The sequence below is a fragment of the Molossus molossus genome, unplaced genomic scaffold, assembly GCF_014108415.1.
Source record: "Molossus molossus isolate mMolMol1 unplaced genomic scaffold, mMolMol1.p scaffold_m16_p_12, whole genome shotgun sequence".
Taxonomy (NCBI): domain Eukaryota; kingdom Metazoa; phylum Chordata; class Mammalia; order Chiroptera; family Molossidae; genus Molossus; species Molossus molossus.
The window spans coordinates 16,476,601-16,497,290 of record NW_023425347.1 but is presented as its reverse complement, the minus strand read 5'-3'; the positions used below and the strand labels follow the sequence as shown (position 1 = coordinate 16,497,290).

General features: G+C 43.8%; 1 long non-coding RNA gene across 2 annotated transcripts; it reads left to right on the top strand.

Annotated features, from left to right (window-relative positions):
* The first annotated feature begins 5,179 nt into the window (after nt 1–5,179).
* LOC118626935 lies at nt 5,180–19,286 on the top strand. Of its 2 annotated transcripts, none has more exons than XR_004958978.1 (3): nt 5,180–5,211; nt 14,086–14,235; nt 18,081–19,286. It is a non-coding gene; the product is annotated as an uncharacterized LOC118626935 (long non-coding RNA). The 2 variants fall into 2 exon arrangements; XR_004958977.1 differs by lacking the exon at nt 18,081–19,286 and adding an exon at nt 15,372–15,607.
* Nucleotides 19,287–20,690: the final 1,404 nt, after the last annotated feature.

The window sequence follows — 20,690 nt, the reverse complement described above, 5'->3', positions numbered from 1 at the left end:
TGGATTCTTAGCTAGAATGGAAAAGAGAGAGCGATGGGTGGGGTGGGGTGGTGGAAAAGTGAGAGACAGAGAGGGAGAGAGAAACATAGATGCCAGAGAGTCACGCTGATTGCTTGCCTCCTGCACAACCTGACCAGGGCTGGGGATCAAACATGCAACCCAGGTACAGTCCTTGATGGGACTCAAATCCACAACCCCTTGGTGTGTGGAACTGACATTCTAACTACTGAGCCACACCGGCCACGGCTATCAAGCAAATATTGATGGACACAAAGGAACTGAGCGGCAGTACTACAGTCATAGCAGCAGACTTTAAAACCCCATTGATATCAAGTGCTGTATCTTCCAAAAAGAAAATCAACAAAGAAACAGTGGCCATTAATGGCATATTTCACTGGATGGATTTAATTGATATTTTTAGAGCATTTTACCCAAAAGCAGCAAAATATACATTCTTTCAAGTGCACACAGAGCACCTTCTGGATAGACCACAGAGCAACCCTCAATACATTTAAGAAGATAGAAATCATATAAAGCATCTTCTCCAACCACAATGATATTAAACTAGAAATCAATTATAAGAAAAAAAATGAAAAACACACACACACATACGGAGGCTAAATAACATGTTACTAATCAATAAATGGGTTTACAATAGGATTAAGGAAAAAATCAAAAGATTCCTTGAAACAAATGAAGAGAAAAATAACAATGACCTAAAATCTATCGGACTCAGCAAGAATAGTCTTAAAAGTGAAATACATAACAATACAGGCCTTCCACAGAAAACAAAACAAAACAAAATCTCAAATGAAAAATCTAACCCTACCACTAAAGGAACAAGAAAAATAACTACAAACAAAGCCCAAAGTGCATAGAAGAAAGAAAATAATAAAGATTATGGTGGAAATAAACCAAAAAGAGTCTACAAAATAGAAGAGATCAGTGAAACCAAGAGCTAGTTCTTTGAAAACATAGATAAGATCGATAAACTTTTAACCAGGCTCATTAGGAAAAAAAAAGAGGACTCAAATAAATAAATTCAGAAATAAAGAAGGAGAAGTGACAACTGATGCCACAAAAATACAGAGGATTATAAAATAATATTATGAACAACTATATGCCAACAAATTGGACAATCTGGACAAAATCGGTAAATTCCTGGAAACATATAATCATCCAAGACTGAATCAACAAGAACTAGAAAATCTGAACAGACCTATTAAAACCAATGAACTTGAGGCAGTAGTTTTAGACCAGTTGGCTTCACAGGTAAATTTCTCCAAAACTTTAAAGAAGAATTAACACCTATCTTTCTCAAACTATTCCAAAATAGTCAACAGGGGAAATGACTCCTAAACTCATTTTATGAGGCCAGCATTATTGATTCCAAAACCAGGTAAAGACAGTAACAAAAGAGACGATTATATACCAATATCCCTGAGGAACACAGATGCAAAAATCCTCAACAAAAGAAAAGCAAACCAAATTCAGCAATATAGTAAAAAGATCATACGCCACATTCACGGAAAATATATTCATGGCATGCAAGGGTGGTACAATACCTGAAAATCAATTATCCTGATACACCCCATAAACAAAAGGGAGGATAAAAATCATACGATGGTGTCAATAATATGCAGAAAGAGCATTTGACAAAATCTAGCACCCATTTATGATAAAAAATCTCAGCAAAGTGGGAACAGAGGGACCACATGCCAACATAACAAAGTGCACGTATGACAAACCCAGGGATGGTCATTTTTATTACTCATATTCCACACAACATTGTAAATCCTAGCCACGACAATCAAACAAACAGAAGAGAAATAAAACTTGGAAAGGAAGTAGTAAAACTGTCATTACTTGCAGATGACATGATATAATGTATAAAGCACCCTAAAGATTCCACCAATAGAACTAATAAATGAATTCAGGATACAAAATAAATGTTCAGATATCAGTTGCATTTTATATACCAATAATGAACTAGCAAGATAGAAACCAGGAAAACAATCCTATTTACAATTGCATCCAAAAAGAAAATAAAATGCCCAGGAAAAATTAAGTCAAGAATATAAAAGACCTGTACTCTGAAAATTACGAGACATTAAAAGAAACTGAAGCCCTGGCCTTTTTGGCTCAGCGGTTAGAGCGTCGGCCTGTGGTCCAGAGAGACCCGGGTTCAGTTCCCACTAAGGGCATGTAGCTGGGTTGCAGTTTGTCCCCGGCCCTGGTTGGGTCATGCAGGAGGCAGCCACTTGATGTGTCCCTTTTACGTCGATGCTGCTCTTTCTCTCTTCCTCTCTCTCCCTCCCACTCTATCTGAACAAAAAATGGAAAAATGTCCTCAGGTGAGGATAAAAAAATATATATTTTTTAAAGTATTAAAAAAAAAAAAAGAAACTGAAGATACAAATAAATGAAAGCATATACCGTGCTCAGGGATAGGAAGAATTAACATAAATTGTCCACACTACCCAAAACAATCTGTAGATTTAATGCAATCCCCATCAAAATACCAAAGGCATTTTCCACAGAACTAGAACAACTGCAAAATTTATATGGAACCACAAAAGAGTTTGCAAAGCCACAGCACTCTTAACAAAGAACAAAGTTGGAGGTATCATGCTATATGATATCAAACTGTCCTACAAGGCCATAGTCATCAAAATAACATGGTCCTGGCAGACAAACAGACACATAGATCAGTGGAACAGAATGGAGAGCCCAGAAATAAACTCATGCCTGTATGGTCAATTAATATCTGAAAAAACAGGCAAGAACATACAATGGGCACAGACTGTTTATTCAATAAACAATGATGGGAAAACTGGACAGAAACAGGTAAAAATCATAAAGCTGGACCATCTTATGCCATACACAAGAATAAACTCAAAATGAATTAAAGACTTAAATGTAAGACTGTAAATCATAAAATTAGAATAAAACATAGACAATAAACTGACATTTGTAGTAGTAATCTTTTTTCTGACACATCTGCCCAGGCAAGGGAAACAAAAGAAAAAAAATAAACAAATGGACTCCATCCATCTAAAAATTGTTTGCACAGCAAAGGAGACCATCCACAAAAGGAAAGACAACCTTCTGAATGGATCAAGATACTTAACCTATAATACATATGATAAGGGATTAATATCCAAAATTTATAAAGAACCCATACAATTGAATACCAAGACAAACAAACCATCTAATTATAAAATGGGCAGAGGACCTGAAGAGGCACTTCTCCAAAGAGGACACACACACATGGCCAATAGACATATGATAAGATGCTCAATGTCACTGGTCATCAAAGAGATGCAAATTAAAATCGCCATGAGATATCACTTCACACCTGTCAGGCGGCTATCATCAATAACTTAAGAAACAACAAATGTTGGCCAGGATGTGCACTGCTGCTGGGATAGCAAATTCAGGCAGCCACTATGTAGTAAAATATGGAGCCAAGGTATGGAAGCAACGCAAACGAGTGGATGACAAAGCTGTGGTACATACATACATACTCTGCAATATTACTCAAACAGAAAAGATGGAAATTGTACTATTTGCGACAGCATGGAGGGACCTAGGAAGTAACAGGCTAAGTGAAAAAAAGTCAGATCAGGGGAAAAACAAGCACCATGCGATTTCACTTACATGCAGAATCTAAACAAACAAAAATGAGACAAACTCATGGATAGAGAGAACTGAGTGAAGTCGGCCAGAGGAAAGGGGTGTTGGGCGGCTGTGGAAAGAGATGACGGTATTGAGAAGTACAAATGGGTAGATAAACATAGTCAGGTGATGTAGTGTACACCGTGGGAACACAGTCTGTAATGCTGTAATATCTATACATGGTAACAGGTGGGTAATGGAACTGTGGGATCATTTAGTAAGCCATATAAATGTCTACCCACTAAGCTGTACACCTAAACGCAATACAATATTAAATGTCAACTGTAATTGAAAAATAAAATATAAAAAAAATAATGTAAACCTGAGGACTTTGGTTAGGGGAGGGGGTTGTGAGGGACACACATCTGAGGTTCTGGGAGTCCTCTTAGGCTACAAGGGCAAAGTCCCTCTGAGGCTGGAGCTAAATCAGAGGAAGCTGAGCTGAGTGAGACGTGGTATATCACACCCTTCCAGGTCGACATCAAGCCAAGCTCTGGACATTTGATCTTCCAAACCAACCAAATGTCGACCAAACACCCCAACCTCAGAAGCACAGAAAGACAGAAATACCACCAGGGCTCATCCAATCCCCGTGATAGCTCGCAGGCCAATTGAGAACGCGGTCGCGGAGCATTGTGGGGCTGGTAGTCCAGGCTGGGGCGCCATTTCGGGCTACGGAAGCCACCGAACTACATTTCCCACAAAGGATGGCGCTGGTGCCGGCGTGAGCGCGAGGACCAAACCTCAAGAAAATCCGGGCCGCCCATTCGCCGAGGCTGGGTCCTGGCCCCTGGATGCAGCGCCCTGGGCCGCTCAGCACCCTCTGCGCGCAGGTCGTGGCTCCACTGCCCCGTCGGTCGGCCCCGGCGCGGCCTCTGGAGGAGGCGGGAGCAGTTACGTCCCCCGGGCTCCCACCTGCAGCCTCGGGGTGCGCAGCCCGGACCGCGGCGCGCACGGGATGGACCCGGGGGAAAGCCAACCGCATCTTCCCGGCCCCTCTGGCCCCTCCGCCATGTCCGAGACCCAGAAGCCCAAGAGCTTGCGGGCCAGGTGGCGGAGAGTCGTGTGGTGGGCTCGTGTTGGGCTCTGCCAGGGCGCCCTGGTTCCGGAGGGCTGGGTTCCTGGGGGCGGGCTGCGCCTTTCGGTCACTGCCCTGCTCCTGTTATAACCCAGTAATTCTCCATCTGCTAGAAGAAGGAACCTCTCCTGGGTTCCTTGAACCCGAGGTGTTTTTGTAAAAATTCTTGAAGAGGAAGGTATGCATCAGCCATGACCACAAGGGTATTGACTATGAACTTAACTAATCAGGAGATACCAGACGGGGCAATGAGACATTCAAGGCTAGGGTCTAGTAAATGTTAAGAAATATAAAATAAACAACTTATGCGGTTACTAACTGCTGATATCTGCTTCTGTACACGTAGCTTGCTTGCTCTGCTAAACTCTTGAGTAACCCCTGTCCTATATAAGCAACCCTCCCCCTGAGCTCGGGGCTGCAGTTATCGGTGTAGGTTGGCTGCAGTCCCTGCGCAGGTAATAAAGCTCCTAATATTCAAAATTACTTGATGTCTGAGTGAGGATGACTCTCCTGGGTTACAGCAGCTCCCTGAGGGCCGTTTGGAAGTGGGGCTGCGGGCGGCTTTCTAAAGACTCCTCTGTGCCCGACATCAGCGTGCAAAGTGCAGCCTAGCGGGGTCTGATGTTGCGTGGGGCTGGAGGAGACTTGGTCCTGGGATCCCGATGGACACCCGGAACTGGGCGTCCTGGGGCTGCAGAGAGGTCTCCTCACTTTCCTGGGAAGCTGGGGACAGCTGCCTTGAAAATACCTGCAGTTGGACTCCAGGGAGGTGTTAGCTCGGCGCCCACCCCGGAGTGGACTCGCCGGAGGGAAGGGGAGGGAGTCGAGGAAAGACCTGAGCTCTGAAGGCCCTTCCACAGGCCTGGTGGACAATGGGAGTCCGAGGGTGCTGTTGGAGAGGTGCAGCTGATAGTGGTGAGGTCCTGGCCCCCCGTGTTTGTAGGAGGGTTTGTGATGATGTTGGCGGGAGTCTTTGAACCTTAGTGGGTTTTCTGTGGCCAGTCAAGTTAATTATACTGATGATAGTATTTGGAGAGCCAAGTGGAATACCTTTGTCCTTATGTGGAGATTTTTGGCTTTATTGCCATTTTGTGTTTTTTTTCTGCTTAGAAAATAGTATCACTTTGCTGCTATATATTTTTAAAATTATTGTTGATCCTTACAGAGGCCCCTCTTTTCCCCTCCCTTAGTCCCCTTCCACCCACACTCCCGCACTCCACCCCCAGGCCTACACCCCATTATATTCTGTGTCCATGGGCTATGCATATATATGCATTTATGTTCCTCAGTTAATCTCTCCCTGTGCCCCTACCTCCCTGCCTTCTGAGATCTGTCAATCTGTTCCATGTATCTATGCCTCTGGTCCTTTTCTGATTATCAGTTTATTTTGTTCATTGGATTCCAAATATCAATGAGATCATGTGATATTTGTCGTCTTCTGACTGGCTTATATTGCTCAGTATAGTAATCCAGGTCCATTCATGCTGTTGCAAAGAGTAATAGCTTCTTTTTTTACAGCTGCATAGTATTCCATCGAGTAAATGTACCACAGCTTTTCTATTCACTCATGTACTGATGGACACCTGGGTTGTTTCCAGATTTTTGGTTGTTGTGAATAACGCTGCTATAAACATAGAGGTGCATATATTCTTTTTTATTGATGTTTCAGGATTTGGGGATATGTTCCTAAAAGTGGGATCACTGGATCAAATAGCAGTTGCATTTGTAATTTTTTGAGGAAACTAAATACTGTTTTCCACAACCATGTCTTCCGGCTGCTGCTCTAGTCTGCATTCCCACCAGCAGCGTACTAGGGTTCCCTTTTCTCCACATCCTCACCGGCACTGGTTGTTTCTTGATTTGTTGATGGGTAGTCATTCTGACAGGTGTGAGGTGATATCTCATTGTGGTTTTAATTTACATCTCTCTGATGATTAGTGACATGGAGCATTTTTCTGTCTACTGGCCATCTGCATGTCCTCCTTGGAGAAGTGTCTATTTGCTCATTTTTTGTTTGTTTTACTTTTGATCCTCATCAAAAGAGGCTGGTTTTCCATTGATTTTTAGATAGAGTGAGGGAGAGAGGGAGAGATAAACAATGATGTGAGAAAGACACATCAATTGGTTGCCTCCTGTGAGACACCAACCAGGACTGGGGATTGAACCAGCAACCCAGGTATGTACCCTTGACTGGGAATTGAACCTGAGAACCTTAGGTCCTTGTGCCGAAGCTCTAACCACTGAGCCAAATGAGCAAGGTCCCTTTGCCCATTTTTAATTAGATGGCTTGTATTCCCATTGTTGAGTTATGTAAGTTCTTTTTATATTTTGAAAATTAACCCCTTATCAGATGTATCATTGATGAATATATTCTCCATACAGTGGGTTCCCTTTTCATTTTGTTGATGGTTTCTTTTACTGTGCAGAAACTTTTTTTTTTAACTAATAATGTTTTTATTGATTATTAGAGAGAGACAAATGGAGAGGGAGAGAGAGAGACAGTAACATGGATAAGAGAATCATCAGTCGGCTGCCTCCTGCACATCCCCCACTGGGAATGGAGCCCGAATCCTGGGCATGTGCCCTGACCAGGAATCAAACCACGGAGACCTCTTGGTGCATGGATCGACGCTCAACCACTGAGCCATGCCAGTGGGCTTGCAGAAGCTTTTTAGTTTGATATAGTTCTCTTTGTTTATTTCTTCCTTGGCCTAGGAGACGTATCAGCAAAAATACTGCTATGGGAGATGTGTAAGATTTTACTGCCTGTTTTCTTCTAGGAGTTTTATGGTTTTGCGACATACTTTTAAATCTTTTATTTATTTTGAATTTGTTCTTGTGAATGGTATAAGTTGGCGGTCTAGTTTCATTTTTTGCATGTACTTGTCCAATTTTCTCAACACCATTTATTGAAGAGACTGTCTCTATTCCACTGTATGCTCTTGCCTCCTTTGTCAAATATTTATTGACCTCAAAGGCGTGGGTGGGTTTCTGTGCTCTCTGTTGTGTTCTGTTGATCTATATAATTGATCTTGTGCCAGTACCAGGCTGTTATAATTACGGTAGCTTTGTGGTACATTTTGATATCCCTCCAACTTTGTTCTTCTTAAGGATATTTGGGGTCTTTTTTGGTTCCACATAAATTTTTTTTCAGTATTTGTTTTAGATCTGTAAAATATGCCATTGGTATTTTAATAGGAATTGTGTTGAATCTATAGATTGCTTTGGGAAGTATGGACCTTTTAATGATGTTAATTCTCCTAATCAGTAACATGGTATATGCTTCCACTTGTTTTCATCTTCCTACATTTATTTATTTAATATCTTGTAGTTTTTCAAGTATAGGTCTTTTACTTTCAGGATTAAGTTTATTTTTTGGTGCCTTGTGATTTCTGTTGTTGTTGGGGGATTGTTTCCTTAGATTCTCTTTCTGAAAGTTCATTGATGGTGGATAAAAGTGACAGCAATTTCTGGATATTAATTTTGTATCCTGCTACTTTGCCAAATTCATTTATTAACTGCATTTGCTTTTTGGTGGAGTCTTTAGGGTTTTCTTTGAACAAAATCAAGTCATCTGGGAGATGAATGACAGTTTTACTTCCTCCTTTCCAATTTGGATGTCTTTTATTTTTTCTTCTTGTCCAATCACTGTGGCTAGGACTTCCAGTACTCTGTTGAATAATAGTAGTGAAGACCTGGCTGGTTTGGTTCAGTGGTTAGAGTGTCGGCCCGCAGATCAACGTGACCCGGGTTCACTGTCTTTTTCCTGATTAAGGGAAACACTTATTTTTTTTGCCCGTTGAGTATGGTACTGAATAGCTTTTTTATATATGGCCTTTATTATGTTGAGGTACAAACCCACTATTCCTACTTCACTGGACGTTTTCATCATAAATGGGTGCTAGATTTTGTCAAATGCTCATTCTTCATGTATTGATATGATCATGTGATTTTTATTTTTCATTATTTATGTGATGCATTACATTTATTGATTTGCAAATATTGCACCAACCTTGGATCTCCGGAATAAATCCCACTTGTGATCTTTTTCAACTATTGTTGGATCCGATTTCCTAATACTTAATTGAGGATTTTAGCATCTGTGTTCATCAGGGATATTGGGCTCTAATTTTCTTTCTTTTTAAAAAAAGTATATTTTTATTGCTTTTTTAGAGAAAGAGATGAAGTAAGACAGAGAGAGAGAAACATCCATGTGAGAGAGAACCTTGGACCAGCTGCCTCCTGTATGCCCCCGACTGGGAATTGAGTCCACATCCTGGGCTCCTGCCCTGACCTCAGGAACAGAATGTGGACCTCTAAGTCCATGGGACCATGCTCAATCCAGTGAGCCTCACCAACCCGGCTGTAGTTTTCTTTCTGTATACTATCTTTATCTGGTTTTGGAATTAGGTTATTGCTGTCCTCATTAAAAGAGCTTGGAAGCCTTCCCTTCCCTTGAATTTTTTGGACTGGTTTGATGAGGAAAATGTTAGCCCTTTGAGTGTTTGGTAAGATACACCTGTGAAGCCATCTTGTCCAGGACTTTGTTTCCTGGGAGCTTTTTTATTACTACTTTAATTTCATTAGTTGTTATCAGTCTATTTAGGTTTTCTAATTCTTCCTGATTCACTTTTGTAAGATCGTATGTTTCTGGGAATTTGTCCATATTACCCAGGCTGTCCAATTTGTTGGCATATAGGGTTCATAGTATGTTCTTACAGTCTTTTTTATTTCTGTGATGTCAGTTCTTACTTTGCCTCTTTCATTTATGATTTTATTTATTTGTGTTGTCTCTGTTTCTTGATGAATGTGGTTAAAGGTACATCAGTCTAGTTTATCTTGTCAAAGAACCAGATCTTGGTTGCACTGATTTTTTTTTTTTCATATATATATTTTTTGTTTGTTTTTTGTTTTTAGTCTCTATGTCATTAATTTCCTCTGACATTGATTATTTCCTTCCTTGTACTTTGGGCTTTTCTTGTTCTTTTCCTAGTTATTTTAGGAAATAACTGTTTATCTTGTTTCTTGAAGTAAGCCTGTAATGCTTTAGCTGTGTCCCTTAGATTTTGGGTTGTGTGTTCATTTTCATTTGTTTCCCGGTAGTTATTGGTTTCCTCCTTAATTTCATTGGTAACCCATTCATTATGCTATTTAGCTCCCGTGTGTTTGAATATCTTTAAGTTTTTTATTGCAGGTGATTTTTAGTTTTTTATTGCAGGTGATCATGCCACTGTGATTCGAGAAGATGCTTGATATGCTTTTAGTTTTCTTGAAATTTTTTAAGACTTATTTTGAGTCCTAGCATGCTGTCTTTGAGAATGTATATTCTGTAGTATGAAGATGAAGTGTGCTGTAAATATCAATTAATCCATCTGATTAATTTAAGGTTGTTTTTTTCCTTGTTGATTTGTTGTCTGCAAGGTCTATCCAGTGATGTCAGTGGCGTGTTCAGATCCCCTACTATGACTGTATTGCCGTCGATCTCTCCCTAAAGTCCTCCAAGACTCAAAAATATATTTCTGTTCCTATATTGGGTGTATATGTGTTTTCCAAGGTTCTATTCTCTGTTGGATCAATCTTAGAATTATGCAGTGACCTTCTTTGTCTGTTATGGCCTTTGTTTTGATGTCTGTTGTGTCAGACATAAGTGTTGCTACCCCAGCTTTTTTGTTTCCATTTGCGTGGAATATTGTTTTACATCCCTTCACTTTCATCCTGTGTGAGTCATTTGTTCTGAGGTGGGTCTCTTGTAGACAGCATATATGTGGATAATGTATTCCTATCCATTCATCCGCTCTATGTCTTTTGTTTGGAGCATTTATTCCATTTACATGTAAGATTATTACTGATAGGTACTTGTTTCTTGCCACTTTTATTTTTATGCCTATGTTTCTCTCTCTCTATTTCTTCTTCTTCTTCCAGGAGTCCCTATAACATTTCTTACAGTGCTGGTTTGGTGGTAATGAACGTCACTGGGAACCTCTTTATTTCACCTTCCATGTTAAATTGTGATGATAGTTATTGCTGTTGGAGAATTCATTAGCATACAGAGTTAGTCTGCATAGACAGGTAATGTTTGGTGCCCAGTCAGCCTGGTTAAGTGGGCGGGGCCCGTGTGGTAAACTGGCTCAGCATGTGCTGCAGAAGGAATGGCCAAGGCTCCTCCAGGACAGGGTGAAACAGAGTGACTCCTGTTCGGTGCCCTTCCACCAGTCCCCCTGCTGCCCTGTCCTGGTGTCACTTACTTCTAGTCTGGTTAGCAATGGGAATTCACAGAGGCAGTGTAAAATGTGTTCTCTGGCTCTTCTTTTGGGATTCAGTGCCTTAGCTGCAAAATTGGGAAAGTAAGCTGAGATTTCAAAATGCCTGGATAAAGTGAATAGCTAATGGACAGCTAACTGAAATCTGTACAATTAGAAAAGCCCCATATCTTAGTTTTCCTATTAACCTATTTACATTGTATTTGGTCACACCTGTCTCCCTGACCTTTGTTTTATAATTATGTGTTTGCTTAAATAAAAATCTTCAAGCCCTCCCCCTGGACATTGTGGCTCAGTGTATCATCCTGCACACCAAAGGGTCATGGGTTTGATTCCCGGTCATGGTCTCATACCTGAGTTCCAGGTTCAGTGCCTGGCCCCAGATAGAGCACATGTCGGATGCAACCAATTGAGATGTCTCTGTCTCTTTGTCTCTCTCTCTGTCCCTCCCACTCCCTCCCTCTCTCTCCTTCCTCCTCCCTCTCTTCCCCTCCCTCCGTTCTACTCTCTCTAAGAATCAATGGAGCCCTGGCTAATTTGACTAAGCAGTTAAAGCTTTGGCCTGCAGACAAAAGAGTTGTGGTTTTGATTCCAGTCAAGGTCATGTACCTCAGTTGTGGGTTTTTGAAAAGGCACTGAGGATCTGGTCGGGTAACTGGGTTGGAGCATCATCCCAGTGCGCCAGGATTGCAGGAGCCAACTTAGAGTGAGGTCTCAACAGACTTTTCATCCTCATCTGTGTGTGTGTGTGTGTGTGTGTGTGTGTGTGTGTATTTTGTCCCAGAGACCTTGAGGCAAGCTCTCTGAAGCCTGTGGGTTTCTCAGGCAAACAAATCAAGGTCAGTGCAGGCTTGACCCTGGAGTGAAGGTGAGGTGCCTGCAGTTGGTGCCTGGTTCCTGCAGGTGCTGACTTCTGATGAGGGTGTCTCTCTGCTTATCAAATGCTCAGGAATTGCTGTGAGATTCTGATCCCATTCACTCTTCCCCCCATGTCTGACCAATTGCACCCACATTCCTTATTGACTCATACTTTTCTTCTCCGGTAATCTGCAATGCCACACACTATTTGCCAAGTTCTAGATAGGGGTGGCTTTGTTTCTTGTGCTACTTTGTGCCACTGATCTATTTTTCTATCTCTGAGCTGACTCCACACCATTTTCCTTATCACTTCTATAAATCTTGATATTTGGCAAGTTCTCTCTCTCTTTATTCTAAGGAGTCTCTTGGTCTGAGAAAAGAGACGGCATAGTTTGCTACTTCCTTATAAGTGCTAGAATTAACCTGGCAAGTTCCATGAAGAACCCTGTGTGTCATACCTTTCAACACTGACATTCTTGACAAAATGATTCCAATTTGAAGTGATCAGTTGGCTTTGAGAGTACTAAGTAACATCGACACCATGGCCTCTTGATAGGATGTGTTTGTTTTCTCTGGCCTCTCAAACTCTAGTGTTGCTTCATTTCAAACCTTTCTCTACCCTACTTGCAGCCCGAATGATCATTTCAAAATGTAAATATGACCCTGTCTTTTATTTAAAACTGACAATGCTTTCCTATGGCCTTTAGAAATAACTCCAGAATGCCTAGCATGTCCCCTCCAGGCCCTCCATGATCAGATCTTTGGTGATTTTTCCATCTGTCCCTCCTTCACCACATTCCTCTGGTCACACTTGGAAGTCCTCACTGGCATCATACTCTCCCACCCCAGCTTACAGCTGTGTCATGCCTTGTGTCCCAAAGGTACCTGCTGGAACGGAAGACTGTTGATACTTCTTTCAAGCGTCTCCCATCTTTCCTCTGTCCTCCTCTCTGCTCCCACACTTACACGTTTCTTGCAAAACCATGAAGCGATCCAACCTTGCCCACCATCAGAAGTTGGACCTATTTCATTTGGTGTGGAAGCTGAGGATTGTAAGCAACAAAATAGTGATAAAATCCATCTTAAACAACAGGGAATTATTTTCTCACAAAGTAACAAACCCACAGGTAGGTGGAGCCAGGATTGACTTCAGCTGCTCAGTGATGTCAGGGTGTGCTTCTCATTCTTCACCTTCTCCTTGTCACAAGAGAGGGAAACAGTCTTCTCTTCATTGTCCTTTTTCTCAGGGAAGAAAATATTGTCTCGGAAATCATCTATGGGACTCTTTCATGAGCCCTTGGCCAGAACTGTCCCACTGCAAGGGACAGGGGGCAGGTTAGCATCACACTGCTGCTGAAGGAGGCGGCCTCTGCCCGGGGAGAAGGGGGGGATGGAATGGCAGCTGGAAATGGTCTTCCTGTTGATAGTGTGACACTGATGGTCCTGTATCTCTCCTGTGTGGCCTTGTGGGGAAAGGTGTCCTGAAATTAAGGAATGCCGGTTTCAACTCTGTTTGCTAGTGTCTTTAACTGCTCTTCCAGTATGGTCATCACTAGTTACGTCGCACTTTTTATTTTATTATTTTATTATTTTTTATTTTTATTTTTTATCCTCACCCGAGGATATTTTTCTATTTTTTTGTACAGATAGTGTGGGAGGGAGAGAGAGGAAGGAGAGAGAGAGAGAAACATCGATGTGAAGGGACACATCGAGTGGCTGCCACCCGCACGACCAACCAGGGCCGGGGACAAACTGCAACCGAAGTACGTGCCCTTAGCAGGAACCGAACCCGGGTCTCTCAGGACCGCAGGCCGACGCTCTAACCACTGAGCCAAACTGGCCAGGGCACGTCGCACTTTTTAAAATTAAATTTACAGTACCTAAAGTTAAGTAAAATTTAAAATACAGTGAGAGTGGACGTTTAGGTTTCTGTCTTTGGATACTTGAGGAGCATCTACATGTTTTCTAGACCAGCTGGTTTTCATTCAAAGCCATAGAAATGGAAAGAGAGGAAACTCTCCCTTCAGAGCCAGAGTAGTAACATGAGAATGGCCTCTGGGTGATTCAGCACAGGTTTGTGTGGATTGACCTGGTGCTGCCTTCTTCTGAAATCCTGGCCTACAGATTGCTTTCCAATCATTATTATTAATTTGCTTAAAATGTTTTTGCCATGTTGGTTTTCATTTTAATTGTAAATTGTTTCCATTTCAGCTGTGTCAGTGAACTGGGGCCCTTCCGATAGCACTGGGAACTCTCACCTTGTCTCCTTATGCCTGGTCCCCTGCAGCCACCACCGCTTCTCAGTTGAATTTGGCCGGTATGCTCAATTCTGGGCTCAGTGAGGAGGAAGGAAATGATTAAGTAAGTGTTTAGTGGGGCAAGTTCTTTTCCATTATTTTAGCTACAATCAAAGGGATGTTCTTCCTATCCTTCGTGGTTGTAAATATTATGAGCTACTGTAGTGGTTCTCACTGCTCGGATAGCAGATCACACTAAGCCCTGAGGGAAGCCGAATGTAGCCCATGACATTGCTTTGCTTTATTTTATTTTATTTCTTTTTAATCCTCACCCAAGGACATTTTTCCATTTTTTGTTCAGATAGAGTGGGAGGGGGAGAGAGAGAGAAACATCGACATGAAAGGGACACATCGAGTGGCTGCCACCCGCACGACCAACTAGGGCCGGGGACAAACTGCAACCGAGGTACGTGCCCTTAGCGGGAACCGAACCCGGGTGTCTGGACTGCAGGCCGATGCTCTAACCGCTGAGCAAAACCGGCCAGGGCACATTGCTTTGCTTTTAATGAGATCATTTCACGATACGACACGGCACTTGGAAAAATTTAGAAAGATGTTATTGATAATGGCGACATCATTGACCTTTATGGACTCTTAAATTATAACATATATAAACACTTAATTCTAAAATAGTTTATGATGAATATATGATCCTTGTACAAAAACCAGAAAACAGCTAAGTATAAAGAGGAGACACAGTCACGTGTAGTCCCACTTGTCACAGTTCACAAATGTTAACATTTTTGTATATATGTTTTTATTTTCTGCCTTTGTCAGTGTATATTTGTTTAATTATCATAAAATTTAAATCTCTTTTAGAAGGGATTTAAAAAATGTGTACTGTGCATCGTTCCATATTTATAATGGGCACACATAAGAAATACACAATCATATTATGTGTGTATATGTGAGCAGATATTATCTATACATTTTTCATCAGCAACTTTATTTCTATTTGTTCCAGAGTATTTCATTTAATGGCATATAGTTCATTTAATGGAAATGATTAGGTTTTGCTATCATAAATATATTGTTGGGGTATATTTCTACTATTTATCTATTTACTTAGGATAATTGCTTAGAACTTTTTAGACAGAAAGAAATAAGGCTCAAACACATGCCCCCACAATGGCTTCAGGTACTGCTTGCTGCCTGGACCATGCTGTGGCCCCTGAGCAGGCCCTTCCTCTGCCTCTGTAGGGGTCTGGAGCTCTGGAGATGGATCTGGAACAGGAAAAAAGAGGTTCACGCACAGAGCTGATTTTCTCATGCCTTTCCAAGGACAGGAAAGATGCTCCTACCTTGAAGTGAACTCCTCCCCTCCCCGGATCATCTTCCCTGACTGCAATCCCCTCACCTTCCAGAGTTGCCTGGGTGGGCTGTGGATGCTGCTGATTAATCTAAACAAGGTGGGCGTGGCCCACGTGGTGCGAGGCTGGGACGTGGACCTGCACTGAGGCCTGCTTCAGCTGGAACCAGGGGAAGCGGAAAGCCTGGCCGAAACCCTGCACCTGGTCCGGCCAGGTTCCTGCCGTAGAAGCGATGGCCCTGGGGAGAGGCGGTGAGGCAGCAGAGTCAGACTCCTGCTCTTTGCCTGCACGCTGACCTCCCGTGGCACGCTTGCTTGGGAGCGGACCTCGGGGCCTGCCCCGGCCCATCCGGGGTCAGCCCCGTGCAAGTCCCGACCCCTGTGTTGCTGTCCTGAGAGTAGCAGTTCTGGTGATTTAGCAGCTTCACACAGTCAATGTGAATTTTTTCTTCCCACTGACATTTGTCTTGATGTCCCTGTCCACTGCCCAACCCAGCTCTCCATGCACCTGGGCTTCTGCACGGAGGATTGAGACAGATTTGTGAGCATGCTGCTCAGTGTGTCTCCTGTCATGAGCTGGTGACGGTGGTTGGGACAGAGGACTGTGGAGAGGGGCAGGCAGAGCAGGATGGGACTGTGGTGGGTTTGAGACTCGGGAGGACACTTCAGTCCACCCTCCTCTTTGGATCTCTGAGATCAGTGGCTCTGTCCACCGTCCTCTTTGACTCCTGTCCTCCTGGGATAGAAGCCACCAGAGCTCAGGCCTCCCTAGGGAATGAGAAGGTGTGTAAGAGCTCAGTTCTGCCAGGCCTTCCTACCCACAGCCTCCATCCTGTAAACACAGCAGGCCCTCCTTCGGGGCACAAAGACCACTCTCTTACTTGGTACTGTGGTGTGTCACCCTGGTCACTGTAAGGAGGTGTGCCCCCAGATGTGGAGAAGACCGTGATGGCTCAGACGTGATGGACGGTGGGCAGGACCTGCGAATGATGTTCCATGTGACTGTCTGATTCACTGAGTAGAACCGAGGCCCAGGGATTGTGTCTGTTGCATTCCATCAGTTATGCTAAGTGTGTCTAAAAGTGCCCACTTAGAGGAGGTACTTCATGTGCATTGTCCAATGAATGAACTCCAAGCAAAGCCATCCCACACAGCTGAGTAGGCCTAGGGCCCCTCCTGTCGCCAGAGATCCCCAATCTGCCAACACCAAAGATGAGGACAAGGATCAACTAAGTGGGTTCCCAAACTTGTTGACTGGTTGTTTTCTAAGTGGTTTTGCAAACTCAGAAATGACACAGGCCAAGTAAAATACAAAAACTAAAAACAAACAAACAAACAAAAAAACCCAGAAATGCTACAGGCCACTGATGGGTGAGGCAGGTGATTTTTTACGGGGACAGAAATAATTGCCATAAATAACCACAGTACATCTAGTAGTCTTTTCCCGTTTACCATCTGCCTGTAGCTTTTTTTTTTTTTTTAATCCTCATTTGAGGACATTTTTTGCATTTATCTTCAGATAGAGTGGGAGGGAAAGAGGGGGGAAGAGAGAGAGAAACATCAGTGTGAGAGAGACACATCAACTGGTTGCCATCCACACGATCCCAACCGGGGCCGAGGACAAACTGCAACTGAAGTACGTGTCCTTAGCGGGAACCGAACCCAGGACTCTCTGGTCCACGGGCTGACGCTCTAACTGCTAAGCCAAACTGGCCAGGGCTGCCTGCAGCTCTTAGAGTTTGACATAGGTGCCTGCTTTTTACACCAGCCCGTGTGGTTCGTCATTATAGCAGCACATGGAAAGTCCTGCAGTCCTTTCAGACACACCTGGGTGGTCCCGGCTGCACTGCTGACCTGGCGCCTGAATTGAATTGTGCCAATGTCCAAAGCTCTGAAAGTCTGCATCACTGTGGCAGATGATTATTTATTTTTAAACATTTCATTTATTTATTTATTTATTTATTTATTTATTTATTTCTTCTTCATTGATTTTAGAGAGAGAGCAAGGGAGAGAGAAGGAGAGAGATAGAAACATCGATGAGAGAGAACATCGATTGGCCACTTCCTGCATGCCCCCCACTGGGGATTTGGCCCATGACCTAGGCATGTACCTTGACTAGGAATCAAATCGGTGACCTCTTGGTGCATGGGTCGATGCTCAACCACTGCGCCACACTGGCCAGGCTGAATACCTCCATTATTGGAGATATGCAAGGACATTCAAGCTGACTGCTCCACTGATTACCCGGGGCAGGCAGTTTAAACAATAAAAACAGGAAGATACAGATGTGCTGGTGGTCTCCTCTGATGTTTTTCCTCGAATGTTCCTAAACATAGGTGAGGAGTGCCTTTCTACCCTGCCATGTAGCAGGAGAGACAAGGGGAGGTCCAGATTCCTTTGTGCGTGGGACTTTGGGACACACTAGGGGAATCCCTGGGAGGGCCCCTGGATAGTTCCCACATTGGCGTCTGGGTTCTCAGCACTGCCAGGTCACCTGGGGTCTGTGTGCGTGAAGACTTCCCTGGCGTCAGTTCTCACCTCAGTCTGGCACTGGATGGTTCCTGTGGCCTGTGGCCTGATGCCCTTTCCCCTCGTCTAGGGAGGTCAAGGAGTTGGACCCACCGAGGAACTCATGGACAACGTCCTTATTGGAGCTCTACAGAGACTGAGCCCAGCACCCGGCATTAGGAACCCTCCACAGTGCGTGGTTGTACCTTCCAGCAGCCCTGGCAAACTGGGACAGTGTGTTGGGACACGACGAGGATGTTTTCAGCAGCCCTGTGGAACTAGCAGCAAAATTGAATCGGGTTCCACCAGCACTAAAAGGCAGAATCACTGAGGAAAACTACATCCTCTATGGGGATGATATAGGGAGGAGTAAGGTCACCGCTCTTGACCTGGCTGGCCTGCAGTGGTTGGCTGTGCTCTGTGAGTTGACAAGTTGCAGAGACATGTCTGATACCTTAATCCCTCCCCGTTTTGTTTGTTTGTTGCTTTGGTTTTGTTTCGTTTGTTTTTTGTACAAACCACCCTCAAGTGTGATGATGTGTAAGGCCTGGAGAAGGTCTGCAAGGACAGTGGAGCTCAGTGCTCTGCAGGATACCTGGGGCAGGTAGTTAAACAATGGAAACCAGCCACCTGCAAAGACAGCAAGAATTTGTTTTCTCCACCATTCCAACAAATATGTGAAGACTATTCCTACACTACCAGGAACCTGGTTGGGAGGATTGGAGGTACAGGTTTCTCTGGGAGTGGGCCCCAGATTTGTGTCTGGGTTCTGGCCCCACCCCCGTCATCTCAGGTCCTACATGTGGGACAGCCCTCACCTCAGCCGCGCTCTGGGCAGTCATCCTGGCCTGGCGTTCTCATCCCTTGTACTGGTTGGTAGCATAAGTGAACCCGTCAGCCAGCTCCTCTATGACGTCCTCCTTGGAGCGCTACAAACACAGAGCCCGGTCCCGGGCCCAGAGGCGTCAGTAGCCTGCCACGGCATTGCCAGCTGGGGGAGAAGCCCACACTAATTCTGCTCGCCAGATCAGGCTCAAAGGGGCATCTGCTAAGACCTCCAGCCCAGGAAGGAACGAGATGACACCCTGAGAGCTGAAGATTAACAAGTGGGTACAGGAGCTTTTTCCCCAGCTCTCACCTTTCCATCCTGACAGCCATGACCTGGGCTGTGAACGTGACAGACCCACCAGGTTCCAGCTGCTAACAACCTGCTCCTGCCCAGGATGAGTGCCCCTTGTCCCACACTTTCCCTCGCCAGCCCCAGCCCACACACATACTCAGGAGGGGTGTGGGGCTGGGCAGGGGGAATTCTAGCTGGGACCTGGCCTGGATGGTCCTGCCCTGGGTTGCCCTAGTTTACCTGAGGGTGTTTTGTGCCAGAGGGCAAGAGGTGGTGGTGGAGCTTGTGCCAAAGTCTACAGCAACAGAAACTCACTCCAGGCTTTCTTTGGCCCAGGGCCTCGGAAAGTCGAGACGCATCCTACTCTCCTGTCTCCAGTCTAGTGAGCTAGAATTTGGGTGCCTGGTTCTCATTTCCACTGGGGGTCTGATACCCAGGAAGTGAGGTCACCCCTTCAAGGTTCCATAGTCTGGGCCCTTCCTCCAATCAGAGCCCCTCAAAGCCCCCCCTTTGCTGTTGACCATTCACCCTCCTCACCCATGTCATCTCCATACCTCTACAGCAGTAACCAACACAGCCCTCCCCACAGCTCCCTGGAATGTCCCAGGTCCTGGCCTGGAGGAGAACGCTGAGTTCAGACCTCCTTTTTCTTACCAATTCTGTGTCCCAGCGAAGCCTTTGCGCCTCTCAGGAATAGGGCAGGGGGCTGCTCTAGGAAAATGATGATTAAATAGATGAACAAGCATCAGTATAAAGCAGTTCCTAAGGCTGAAGGAGTGCACCTGCTCTAAGCTGCTGTGGAAGCTGTCATTAACCTCTGAGATGAGATAGGGCCTGTGTCCTGGAAGAGAAGACATTCTTGATCTGCACTAAGTTTTGATTTGGTTCACATACACGGTGCATCTGGAAAGGGAAATACATAATTTTTCAGTGAAAATCATCTCATATTCAAATAGTCTTCACATTTTCCAGGCTGGGCTAATGGTAAATGTGAATAAAAAAGTAAAGATGCTGGGGACAGAGTGAATAAACTCCTTCTAGAACTCATCCCTTACCCCACATCTGTTCGTAGTTGTTGGCTTTTTCTGTATTATCTGCCATTGCCTTTTTACAATCACCATTTTTCTGTAGGTGAGAGAATTGTGCTGTTTGCTTTGGAAACAGCAAAAAATCATAAAAATTTCCTTCATGGTTGTTTCTTTATCTGGTAGATACAGGTGCAAAGGGAAGCAAAGATTTGGCATCAACTTGAATAAAATAAAAATAAATAATATACAAGGGATTTGATTCTGGGAGTTAAAACTATCTGGGAAAACCTAAAGCACTGATTCCAGATCTTGGCTAGGAAATGTACAAAGTAAGTGTGGGTTAATCAATGTAAGGAAGTGCTCAAGGACTTATGGGAACATGTCAAAGAGACAGATATGGGGTTTAAAAGTGGCTCCCGCAGGTCAAATTTGAGAATTTGAGCATCAACAAGAATTATGATGGTAGTGGAATAATGAATTTAAAAATAATTTATCATTAATAAATCAGTAATTTTTTAAAAACCTTGATTCTATATTGAAACGACAAAATGAA